Source organism: Staurois parvus, unplaced genomic scaffold (genome assembly GCF_062004578.1).
Source record: "Staurois parvus isolate SC_StPar_1 unplaced genomic scaffold, SC_StPar_1.0 ptg000385l, whole genome shotgun sequence".
NCBI classification, from domain to species: Eukaryota; Metazoa; Chordata; class Amphibia; order Anura; family Ranidae; genus Staurois; species Staurois parvus.
Genome location: NW_028318181.1, coordinates 924,710 through 938,129, shown reverse-complemented (window position 1 = coordinate 938,129; position 13,420 = coordinate 924,710).

The window sequence follows — 13,420 nt, the reverse complement described above, 5'->3', positions numbered from 1 at the left end:
ATTGGGCACTACTCTTCCTCCTACTGACCACCATCCCTGAGGCCATGTTTGTTCTCACTGATGCTGGGCCCGAAACATTTTCTACCCCCACTGGCCACACTCCGGCCCTCTTAAAGTCTGAAGGCCCTTTGTTTGAAAAGTTTGGAGACCCCTGCCATATACCATCAAATACAAATATGGATTGTGGATTATAGATTGTAACATTTGAATTATTATTGAATCCGTTGGAATTATTTTTGAACCTGTTCGAAATTTCAAATTCAGTTGAATTTGAATAAATGAAACGAATTCTGAAAAATGAATTAAACTACCGTATTTTTCGCACCATAAGACGCACTTTTTTCCCCCCCAAAAAGGGGGGAAAATGTCAGTGCGTCTTATGGAGCGAATGTAAAGCGGCCGGTCCGGTATTTCTGCCGCCACCATGTCAGAATACCGGGCCGGCCGCTCAGCTGTTCTCTCCTGCAGAGCCTTACCTGTTCCTCGCTCCAGCGCTGCACAGTCTTCCCGCGCTGGCTTCTGTGACAGCCGGGTGCCCACTGCGCATGTGCTGCGCTTTGTGAATGATCCGGTGTCTTCTGGGACACATGAAAGGTCACAGAAGGCGCCGGGCCATTCACAAAGCGAAGCGCTTCTTGCACCTGCGCAGTGGGCACCCGGCTGTCACAGAAGCCGGCCCGGGAAGAAGAGGGAAGGCAACTCCGCGGAAGTGGGAGCGGGTACCTGTCAAATTCAGGTACCCGCTCCCCCTCCCTCCCCAAAGGTCAGCAGTCTCTGGTCATCCCCTTCACTGTCTGCAGTCTCTGGTCATTCCCTGCACTGTCCGCAGTCTCTGGTCATCCCCTGTACTGTCCGCAGTCTCTGGTCATCTCCTGTACTGTCTGCAGTCTCTGGTCATTCCCTGTACTGTGTCCGCAGTCTCTGGTTATCCCCTGTACTGTCTGCAGTCTCTGGTCATTCCCTGTACTGTCCGCAGTCTCTGGTCATTCCCTGCACTGTCCGCAGTCTCTGGTCATCCCCTGCACTGTCCGCAGTCTCTGGTCATTCCCTGCACTGTGTCCGCAGTCTCTGGTCATCTCCTGCACTGTGTCCGCAGTCTCTGGTCATCTCCTGCACTGTGTCCGCAGTCTCTGGTCATCCCTGTACTGTGTCCGCAGTCCCTGGTCATCTCCTGTACTGTGTCCGCAGTCTCTGGTCATCTCCTGCACTGTGTCCGCAGTCTCTGGTCATCCCTGTACTGTGTCCGCAGTCCCTGGTCATCTCCTGTACTGTGTCCGCAGTCTCTGGTCATCTCCTGTACTGTGTCCGCAGTCTCTGGTCATCTCCTGTACTGTTTCTGCAGTCTCTGGTCATCTCCTGTACTATGTCCGCAGTCTCTTGGTCATCCCCTGTACTTTGTCCGCAGTCTCTGGTCATCTCCTGTACTATGTCTGCAGTCTCTGGTCATCTCCTGTACTGTGTCCGCAGTCTCTGGTCATCCCCTGTACTATGTCTGCAGTCCATTGGTTCAGAATATTTTTTTTTCTTGTTTTTCACCTCTAAAACCTAGGTGCGTCTTATGGTCAGGTGCGTCTTATGGAGCGAAAAATACGGTAATTTAACTAATCAAATGAAACGAAATTAGTCAACAAAACAAAACAAATGTTTTCATTTTGCACATGTCTACATCAGGGGGCTTCTGGATGATTAGCAGGAGGAGATTGAGGAACATTCGTGGATAAAGCCAGAAACAACAACCATTTTACAGCCAGGGATGAAGCTCATTGAGCAGATCTGTGCTCTGTTAGCTGCTTTGGAGGGCAGGGAAATCACTGGGGTCTAACAGACCTCAAAATGTCTCCATAAAGAGTACCTGTCACTTGCCTACTGCTATCACATAGGGGTTTTTGTAACCCCTTTTGATAGCAATAAAGTATAAAAAAAAAATAAATACAAATGTTAAAAAATTAAATTATAACTTGTATTGAAAACATAAAATTATTTGTAACCCCCCTTGCCGTGCACAAACCCAGAAATGCAAACGCAGCACATGTTGCACATGTGTATTTAAACCTTGGTATCCCATGGTAACACCCATGTGAGGTATCACCGCCAATGTTGGAGTGAGAGCAATCACTCTAGCACCATAGCCTGCAGTGACTAAACTGAGCAAAGGCTTTGAAAGCATCACCTATAGAGAATTTTGGATACCATACTTTTTTGCGATATCACGGGCGCACACAATTTTAAGATTTGGCATGTTTGGTATCTATTTATGTAATGCAACCCCATCCTTTATATTTTATTAAAACACTGGGTATTATATTGTGTTTGTGTGCAATAAAATTAATTTTATTATCTGTTTTCCTGAAAATATGCATTTGATAAACAGTTGTGCAAATATTGTGCAACATAAAAAGTTGACACTACTATCTTGCTATTTTACTGGGCCACTGCTTTCACAAAATATAGAATGTTCTGGGGGATGGGTTTTAAGTAATGTTATGGCCAAAAATGCGGATTTTCATATGTGTGTGCCAAATAGTGGTTCAGCAAGCCTGTATAATTGGTTTTATAGGAAGTCCTGAATTACATTTGAAACAAGTCCAATTGGTCCTAAACATGTCAATTTGTTTTGAGTATTCTTAAAGAAATTCTAAAGGTTCATTATTTTTTTTTTTTGCAAAATAACAAGCATGTCTATACATACCTGCTGTGTGCAGTGGTTTTGCACAGAGCAGCCTGGATCCTCCTCTTCTCGGGTCCCCCGTCGGTGCTCCTAGCTCCTACTTTCTGTCGGATGCCCCCATAGCAAGCAGCTTGCTATGGGGGTACTCAAGCAGGCTGTTCCCATGCTGCTGCTCTGTGTGTCCATTCACACATGGAGCTGCAGCTTGGCCCTGCCCCCTCTCTCCTCATTGGCTGACTGGCTGTGATTGACAGCAGCGGGAGCCAATGGCTCCCGTTTGCTATCTCAGCCAATGAAGAGGCAGAGACCCGGGACAGCTGAGGCTGTTGTGCACATCGATGGATTGTGATGTGGATCAAGTAAGTAATGAGGGGGCTGGGGACAATGCTGCACACAGAAAGTTTTTACCTTCATACATAGAATGCATGAAGGTAAAAAACATTGAGCCTTTACAACCACTTTAATTCCAGGTTCACACTGAGGCGGTGCGGAATTTGCAGCGTTTTCTGTGCGAATTCTCCACCGAATCAGAATCGCACCCTGTTCATGCGAAACACTGTTGGTGTGTTAAGTTAACAACACCCCAAAAGCGCTCCACAAAACGCAGCCGATGTGCAAAATCGGATCACATAGGTTTGAATAGCCATGCGATCCGATTCTAGTGAGGACCCAAAAAAGGGTCCTGCACCTTTTTTGTTTTGGGTGTGGTGCGATTAGAGTCATACAAAATGTATGACTCCAATCACATTGCACACAAATCGCATGTGGTTTGCACAGGAATGCAGTGTGGTTCCTGTGTTAATCACATGTGATGTACCGCACCAGATATATGTGAACCCGGGCTGAAATATTATTCCTTTAGATCTACAACTGAAAAACTGTAGAGTTCAAGAAAATGTGCCACGTTATAATGGCTCACCATTTGAAAGCGTACAACTCTGTATAGTACAGTAGTAATGATTTCCAGAAAAAGTACGGTTTATTTGGATATTGAGACTTGCGCAGAAATGATGTAATTGTAATAGAATGTAGCAGCTGACTCAGAAGAGGAAACGGTTTCCCTGACTGGCAAAGATTTCTTTCCCAAACTGAAATTCACATGATAGCTCGAATGTCCCATGACACTTTTGGGGTGGTTACAAGTAAGTTAAAGTTCTAGGTAACAATCCATTGTTCTAAAAATGCATGTTAAATAGGACTTTCAGTTTGTACCATGTTCGCACTAGAACTGCCACAAATATATTATACATTGTAAAGCAAATATAGCAAAGGTGCAAAATCATGCAGAATCTTTGATCCATCCCTTGCCCTTCTTTGGAATGAATTGTTTAATAAATGCAAAAGCTACACATAAAGCAGCAATGTTGATTTATTTCTGGTCTGTGAGAGATGACAGCTCCGTGAGATATTTTTCCTACTACTCTCTCTGAAATGAAGCCAGAAGAGACACTGCTCTGCTTGAACTATCCGCCAACAATGGAAAAACGTAAACCGCGGTGCAGGGATCATTCATACTGAGTAAAAGCAGAAATAGTAGTATCCTGTGCAATGTAAAATACAGGTATTTTCATTATCAAGAGTTCCAAGACTGAATAAATCTACTGGATAAGTCTAAAAGGTAAAACACACAGCTTTTCTGGGGTTAACCTCCCTAGCGGTATGATTATTTCATATTTTTGGTGCTGAAAGCGGTACAATTATTTTGCATGGAAATATGTAGTTTTTTTATTGTAGGCTGTAATTTTTAGGAATAACTCACTGAAATCTGTCTGAACAAGATTCTAAATCATACATTTAATTCAATAATATAATCAAACCAAAAACACTGAAATTTGAAATATAGCGCTAAGTTCGCACATCACTAAGCAAAGTTGCAGAATCGTTTTCAGTGTCTGATGACGAATTTCTCCACGAATCATTATCACTCAATTCTGCAAGTGGTTCTGATTTACTATCGCTGTTCTCTAGCTGATCTAAACCCGCTTTTGACCTAAAGGGACGCTTTTTGGACGCCATGGATTTTCTCAGTTTCCAGGCAGAAAGAACAATCAAAATGCAGACAGGGGACAGGACAAAGCACTAGGGACAATATGTATGTGAAATGGGTTGAAACAGCAATGTTTTACCATGTAAAATCATTTTGAAAAAAATGAAATTTTTTTTAAATTTTAAAATTTCCCGCCGTCAGCGGCGCCCGTACGTCCCGACGTCACAGGGACCCGGAACACAGGAGGCGGATGCCGGCATCAGCCGGAGGAGACACATCGCGGGAGCAAAGGACAAGGTAAGCTCTGCAGGGACTCCCTATACAGCGCTGCATGGTAAGCCCGAGTGTAGCCCGGGGTTACCGCTTTTGGTACAGACATTTTACCCCGAGCTACACTCGGGAATACCGTTAGGGAGGTTAAAGTGTTACTAAACCTTCAACATGAAAATCAGTCTGTATATGCAGTAAAGCATGCTTGTTATACTCACTGTGGAACCTAAGGGGTTAATCATTTGCATTGTTTAAAAAAGCCATTTGATCCTGCCTTCTCTGCCCCTCCTCTTGTTCAAATGTCCACGCTGATAAGACAGACTGAAATGTAGCGCTTCTGCACATGCTCAGTTTAGTTTAGGTTGTTGTTTTCTTGGGAGAGTTCATGTGATCAGCACAGGGCCAATCAGCACTGTCCAGACAGAGGTCAGGTGTTCTGCATCTTCCTAGAGCAGAAAGAAAACTCCTCCTACAAGCTTTAACCAGTGCTCTGCTGAAGTTCCAAGACTGCTCTAAATGCTGATGAGAAAAGGTATTTAGCAGTTTATATTTATTAAAATAATTTCACTTACATGTTCTGAGCACTGTGGGAGACCAGATATAATGAATGCAGGGTCCTGGATTTAGTAGCACTTTAATGCAGCCTTTCTCAAACCTTTTAACATGGAGGAACCCTTAAAATAACTTTATGGTCTCAATGAACTTCTGCTAACAATTACTGTACCTACAGCTCACAGTACAATAGTGTGATGGTCACTAGGAAGAATGCTTGTTAAATTTGTGGCCATTAGGAAGGATGATCTCCTTACATGTAGCTAGGAAGATCATTGCTATCAGTGGTTACTTATCTTAGATGTAGAAATTGCTCATTGCTCAAAGAACCCCTAACAACCTCAGGAGGAACCCTAGGGTTACACTGAACCCTGTTTCAAAAAGGTTGTGTTATGGTATAATTAAACTTCTAAATACACAGATGCCAGCACTCAATAATGTGTTATAAATACAGTTGCGAGAAAAAGTATGTGAACCCCTTGGGATTATGTGGAGTTTTGCCTGAATTGGGCATAAAATGTGCTCTGAACGTCATCGAAGTCAAAATAGAAGAACACAGCCTGCTGAACATAATACTACACAAACATTAGATGTTGCCATGGTTTAATTGCACATAACATGTAAACATTCACAGTGCAGGGAGGGAAAAGTATGTGAGGCCCTAGCTTAATGACTTCTCCCAAGCTAATTGGAGCCAGGAGTGAGCCAACCTTGACTCCAATCAGTGTGATGATATTGGATGTGTTGCTGACAGCTGTCCTGCCCTTAAAAAACACACACCTGTTTTGGGTTTACTGGTTTCAAGAAGCACTGTCTGATGTGAACCATGCCTCGCAGAAAAGAGCTCTCAGAAGACCTACGATCAAGAATTGTTGACTTGCATGAAGCTGGAAAGGGTTACAAAAGTATCTCCAAAAGCCTTGATGTTCATGTGTCCACGGTAAGACAGACTGTCTACAAATGGAGAAAGTTTAGCACTGTTGCTATTCTCCCTAGGCGTGATCGTCCTGTAAAAATGACTGCAAGAGCACAGCGCAGAATGCTGCATGAGGTAAAGAAGAATCCCAGAGTGTCAGCTAAAGACCTACAGAAATCTCTGACACATGCTAACATTTTTGTTGACACATCTACAATAAGGAAAACATTAAACAAGAATGGAGTACATGGGAGGACACCACGGAGGAAGCCATTGCTGTCCAAAAAGAATATTGCAGCACGTTTGAAGTTTGCAAAAGAGCACCTGGATGTTCCACAGCACTACTGGCAATATATACTGTGGACAGATGAAACCAAGACTGAGTTGTTTGGGAAGAACACACAACGCTATGTGTGGAGAAAAAAAGGCACAGCACACCATCAAAACCTCATCCCCACTGTAAAACATGGCAGAGGGAGCATCATGGTTTGGGGCTGCTTTGCTGCCTCAGGGCCTGGACGGAAACAGTTTTGTGAAGAGGAGTGGTCCAAAATTACTCCAGATTGTTGTGCAGGTCTGATCTGCAACTACAGGAAACGTTTGGTTGAGGTTATTGCTGCCAAAGGAGGGTCAACCAGTTATTAAGTCCAAAGGTTCACATACGTTTTCCTCCCTGCACTGTGAATGTTTACATGTTATGTGCAATTAAACCATGGCAACATCTAATGTTTGTGTAGTATTATGTTCAGCAGACTGTGTTCTTCTATTGTTGTGACTTAGATGACGTTCAGAGCACATTTTATGCCCAATTCATGCAAAACTCCACGTAATCCCAAGGGGTTCATGTGGCAGGCGCAGCACCATGTAGTGCCTTGTGCGCTGTGGCATTAGAAAAATTATGCAATTGCTGTTTCTTTGTTTGATTAGACTGACTTTACTCTGTAATTCCTCCAATGCCGCTCTATGAATGCAGTAGGTTTAAAGAGCACACTGAATACTTTACTTAACTTCTTTAATAACTTCAATCTTCTTCATATAACACTGCTTACAAGGGCTTGTTTTGTTTATCTTACAGTGGCTTATTTCTTTCGTATTACAGTGACTTGATTCGGTGGATTATATCAATAACTTATTTTGTTCTGTATATTTCGGTGAAACTACAAGTAAACACATACAACAGATTTTACACACAGATCTACCTAAAATGTTAAACGACAGAGGAAACACAAGTGCACTAAATACCTATTTGGCCTTCTCTGCTTCCATAGAGCTTCTCTGACTGGAACTTGTCTGTTTCCTCTTCTGTCTGGTGAGCAAGTGACTCTAGAACAATCTAGCAGGGAGTTTTACACAGGCACAAATGTGAAACTGGCTGGGATTGGTTAAGGCTCTGTACAGTGTGAGGCTGGCTGTGATTGGCTCACCCATATACTGACTCTTAACCATTAGCCGCCCGGCCAATGGCCGTTTGGCGGCTTCAGATGTGTATCTGCATTCCGGGTGCACGATATTTGGCGTGCTCCCGCACATGCGCCGTTTGCGCTAGTGCAGAGCGGCGCAGCAGTGCGATCTGTCATCGGCCGATGACAGATCCGAGTACCGGCTCCCGTTGCTGGTACCATGTGACCTGCTGTGACCAATCACAGCAGGTCACATGACAGTTGTATACAATGGATGGCTTCATTCATGATGCCATCCATTGTATATTAGTGCCTAGCTGTGAATGGTCACAGCTAATCACATGCACATGTCATGTGATTAGCTGTGACCAAATCACAGCTAAGCACAAAAAAAAAAAAAAAAAAGCTGAATGAATCGATTTCATTCAGGTAAATGCTTGCTTATAGCAAAGTAATTCTTTGCTATAAGCAAATTGTGTAAAAAAAAAAAAAAAATACTGATCACTTCCCCAAAGTAGTACAATGTTACTATGGTAACATTGTACTATTTTGGTCATAGTAAAATATGAAAAAAAATCTTTAAAAAAAGTAATAAAAAATTAAATATAATAAAAAAATTAAAAAAAATTAAAAAAATATATATATATATATTTTTTTTCATACTGTCACCAGTCAGTGTCCCTGTTCACCGCCATGCCAGTTATATGATGACACTGTACTGCACTGGTGACAGTATGTAAAAAAAAAAATAGTGAAAATATTTTTTTTCATTTTTTCATTTTCCGAAAAATTATGACAAAAAAATACAACTTCAAAAAACTCGCCATGCCTCTTATGAAGTACGTCGGACTGTCTACTCTGCAAAAAGGGGTCATTTGGGGGATATCTGTACTGTTCTGACATTCTTGGACCTCAAGAAATTAGATTGGCTGTCAGTACTTCAGGATTGATCAATTTTCAGATCTATACCATAGTTTGTGAACTCTATAACTTTCCTACAAACTAAAAAATACATCCTAATTTGGGTTATTTTCACCAAAGACATGTAGCAGAATACATCTCGGCCTAAATTTATGAAGAACAATTATTTATTTGTAAACTTTTATAACAGAAACAAAGAAAAATGTGGTTTTTTTTCAAAATTTTTGGTCTTTTTTTGTTAATTTAGCAAAAAATAAAAACCCCAGTGGTGATTAAATACCACCAAAAGAAAGCTCTAGTTGTGTGAAGAAAATGATAAAATTTTATTTTAGTACAGTGTTGTATGACCGCGCAATTGTCATTCAAAGCGTGAGAGCGCTGAAACCTGAAAAATGGCCTGGGCAGGAAGGTGTAAAATTGCACGGTATTGAAACGGTTAAAGGCATATTTTCCTTTTCTGCTTCTGCTAACACAATGAATATATAAATGTCATATAACATTCAAAAACATAAATTACAGCAATGATTCTGCTTTTGGCTTTAACATATGCACATATACACTGTATTGAGGTTATTGGCAGGTTAGGTATACACATATATGTGAACCATATTAGCAACCTAGGACTGGTCTTAGCTGGCCAGCTACAGTTCACATACTTTTTCTTGCAACTGTATGTTAGAGACTGGTGGGCACTGAGCAGTTACAGTATCTCACAGAGGTGAGTACACCCCTCACATTTTTGTAAATATTTTATTATATCTTTTCATGTGACAACACTGAAGAAATGACACTTTGCTACAATGTAAAGTAGTACAGCTTGTATAACAGTGTAAATTTGCTGTCCCCTCAAAATAACTCAACACAGCCATTAACCTCCCTGACGGTATTCCCGAGTGTAGCTCGGGGTAACATTTCAGTACCAAAAGCGGTAACCCCGAGCTACACTCGGGCTTACCCTGAGGCACTGCTCCGGCAAGTGTTCTTCACTTACCTTACCCTGCGCTCCCACGATGTGTCCCCTGCAGCGTCCCTGGCCATCTCCTCCGGCCGATGCCGGCATCCGGCTTCTGTGTCCTGTCCCTGTGACGTCGGGACGTACGGGCGCCGCCGTCGGCGGGAAATTTAAAAATTTTAAAAAATGTCTTTTTTTTTTTTTTACATTTTACATAGTAAAACATTGCTGTTTCAACCTATTTCACATACATATTGTCCCTAGTGCTTTGTCCTGCGCCCTGCCTGCATTTTGTCTGTTCTTTCTGCCTGGAAACTGAGAAATGTCCATGGCGTCCAAAAAGTGTCCCTTTAGGTCAAAAGCGGTTTAGACCAGCTAGAGAACAGCGATAGTAAATTAGAACCACTTTCAGAATTGAGTGATAATGATTCGTGGGGGAAATTCGTCATCAGAAACTGAAAACGATTTTGCGACTGAGCTCAGCGATGTGCGAACTTGGCGCTCTATTTCACATTTCAGTGTTTTTGGTTTGATTATATTATTGAATTAAATTTTTTATTATTTTTATATTATTTTTATGATTATTTATTAAATTATAATTTATGATTTTGTGTTTCAAATTTTATCATACCCGGGATGTTTACTAGACTCTTGTTCGGACAGATTTCAGTGAGTTTTTCCTAAAAATTACAGCCTACAATAAAAAAAATACATATTTCCATGCAAAAAAATGGTACCGCTTTCAGCACCAAAAATCTGAAATAATCATACCGCCAGGGAGGTTAATGTCTAAACCGCTGGCAACAAAAGTGAGTACACCCCTAAGTGAAAATGTCCAAATTGGGCCCAATTAGCCATTTTCCCTCCCCAGTGTCATGGGACTCCTTAGTGTTACAAGGTCTCAGGTGTGAATGGTGAGCAGGTGTTATCACTTTCACTCTTTCATACTGGTCACTGGAAGTTCAACATAGCACTTCATGGCAAAGAACTCTCTGAGGATCTGAAAAAAATAATTGTTGCTCTACATAAAGATGGCCTAGGCCAGTGGTCGGCAAGCCGCGGCTCGCGAGCCACATGCGGCTCTTTGCACACATTAATGCGGCTCCTCTGTGTGCCAGGCACCCACTCCCCTCCCTCCTCTCGGGCGGCCGCCCCAAAAGTCAGGACTCTGCAGCTAGCCCAGCAATGGGCAAACTACGGCCCGCATAAGGCCCGGCAGACCTTTTAATCCGGCCCGCGGAGCGTGGCAAACATTGGCTGTCAGGATGTAGGCGGGGCAGCGTGACGGACTCCTCTCACAGTCCGCCCTGAAGACCGGAACGGCGCGGGAACACGGCGAGAGGAACGCGAGGAGCAAAGGTAAGTGAATTGTCTCAATATGGGGAATGAATTACTATAGGGGGGATGAATTACTATAGGGGGGATGAATTACTATGGGGGATGAATTACTATATGAGGGATTAATTACTATGGGGGATGAATTACTATATGGGGGATGAATTACTATATGGGGGATTAATTACTATGGGGGATGAATTACTATATGGGGGATGAATTACTATGGGGGATGAATTACTATATGGGGGATTAATTACTATGGGGGATGAATTACTATATGGGGGATGAATTACTATGGGGATGAATTACTATATGGGGGATGAATTACTATGGGGGATGAATTACTATATGGGGGATGAATTACTATATGGGGGATGAATTACTATGGGGGATGAATTACTATATGGGGGATGAATTACTATGGGGGATGAATTACTATATGGGGATGAATTACTATATGGGGGATGAATTACTATATGGGGGATGAATTACTATGGGGGATGAATTACTATATGGGGGATGAATTACTATGGGGGATGAATTACTATATGGGGGATGAATTACTATATGGGGGATGTATTTTCAGTTTTAAAAATGTGGCTCTCAAAATAAATTTCAATCGTGGTTTTGGCGAGATTTGGCTCAGTTGAAAAAAAAGGTTGCCCACCACTGGCCTAGGCTATAAGAAGATTGCAAAGACCCTGAAACTGAGTTGCAGCACGGTGGCCAAGACCATACAGCGGTTTAACAGGACAGGTTCCACTCAGAACAGGCCTCGCCATGATCGACCAAAGAAGTTGAGTGCACATGCCCAGCATCATATCCAGAGGTTGTCTTTGGGAAATAGAAGTATGAGTGCTGCCAGCATTGCTGCAAATGTTGAAGGGGTGGGGGGGTGTCAGCCTTTCAGTGCTCAGACCATACACCGCATACTGCATCAGATTGGTCTGCATGGCTGTTGTCCCAGAAGGAAACAAGTATGTGTGGTGACAACCAGGTGAGGAGTACAAAGACAAGTGTGTCTTGCCTACAGTCAAGCATGGTGGTCGGAGTGTCATGGTCTGGGGCTGCATGAGTGCTGCTGGCACTGGGGAGCCACAGTTCATTGAGGGAACCATGAATGCCAACATGTACTGTGACATACTGAAGCAGAGCATGACCCCCTCCCTTCGGAGACTTGGCCGCAGGGCAGTATTGCAACATGATAAAGACACACCTCCAAGACAACTACTGCCTTGCTAAAGAAGCTGAGGGTAAAGGTGATGGACTGGCCAAGCATGTCTCCAGACCTAAACCCTATTGAGTATCTGTGGGGCATCCTCAAATGGAAGGTGGATAAGCGCAAGGTCTCTAACATCCACCAGCTCCGTGATGTCATCATGGAGGAGTGGAAGAGGACTCCAGTGGCAACCTGTGAATCTCTGGTGAACTCCATGTCCAAGAGGGTTAAGGCAGTGCTGGAAAATAATGGTGGCCACTCAAAATATTGACACTTTGGGCCCAATCTGGACATTTTCACTTAGGGGTGTACTCACTTTTGTTGCCAGTGGTTTAGACATTAATGGCTGTGTGTTGAGTTATTTTGAGAGGACAGCAAATATACACTGTTATACAAGCTGTACACTCACTACGTTACATTGTAGCAAAGTGGCATTGTCACATGAAAAGATAGAATAAAATATTCACAAAAATGTGAGGGGTATACTGACTACTGTGAGATACTGTATGTAAGACACCTACAAAAAAATAATTTTTTATTTTTGCTAAAGGGTATAATATCAGCTTTTGAGGCCAAAGGTGTGCATTCTTTTTCCGTGGTACACCATTAGATCTATTTTTTTTTAAGTGACTTTTTAACCACTTCCCGTCCGGCCCATGTACATAAATGGCTGGACAGGAGCAGTGCAGGAGCGGGTGGCCATTTATAAACATTCTCCCACTTCCCTGCCTGTGCCTTTGGAACCGCTGTAGTTTTATACATTTTTGGGATAAATTATATTAGGAACACATATATAATATTGAATAATAATGTATGGAAACATTGTAGAATTAGATCTGCTTCTACAAAATGGGAAAACAATTTATGCAGAAAATGAAAAAATAGTGAGCCTGTATCAGATGATTATGATATAGTAGTCACATGAACTCTTGGAAAGAAAGAGAATTCCTTTGGTCTTGATGTTCTCTTAGGAAAAAAGAGGCACATCTGTTGAAGCAAGTAATGGGAAAAGCTGAACACGGTCACAGTACTGTAAGCATGGTAGAAATACATAGATCATGTCCTCTGATATTTGTATTATCGTCAGCCTCTCGTGCTCTGAAATAGTAGATTGTTTTCATCTTATCCTTTGATCCTGTAAACCTGGATGGATTGGATGATGTCACAGAGGAAGCAGAAAAACAGTTTGGACATGCA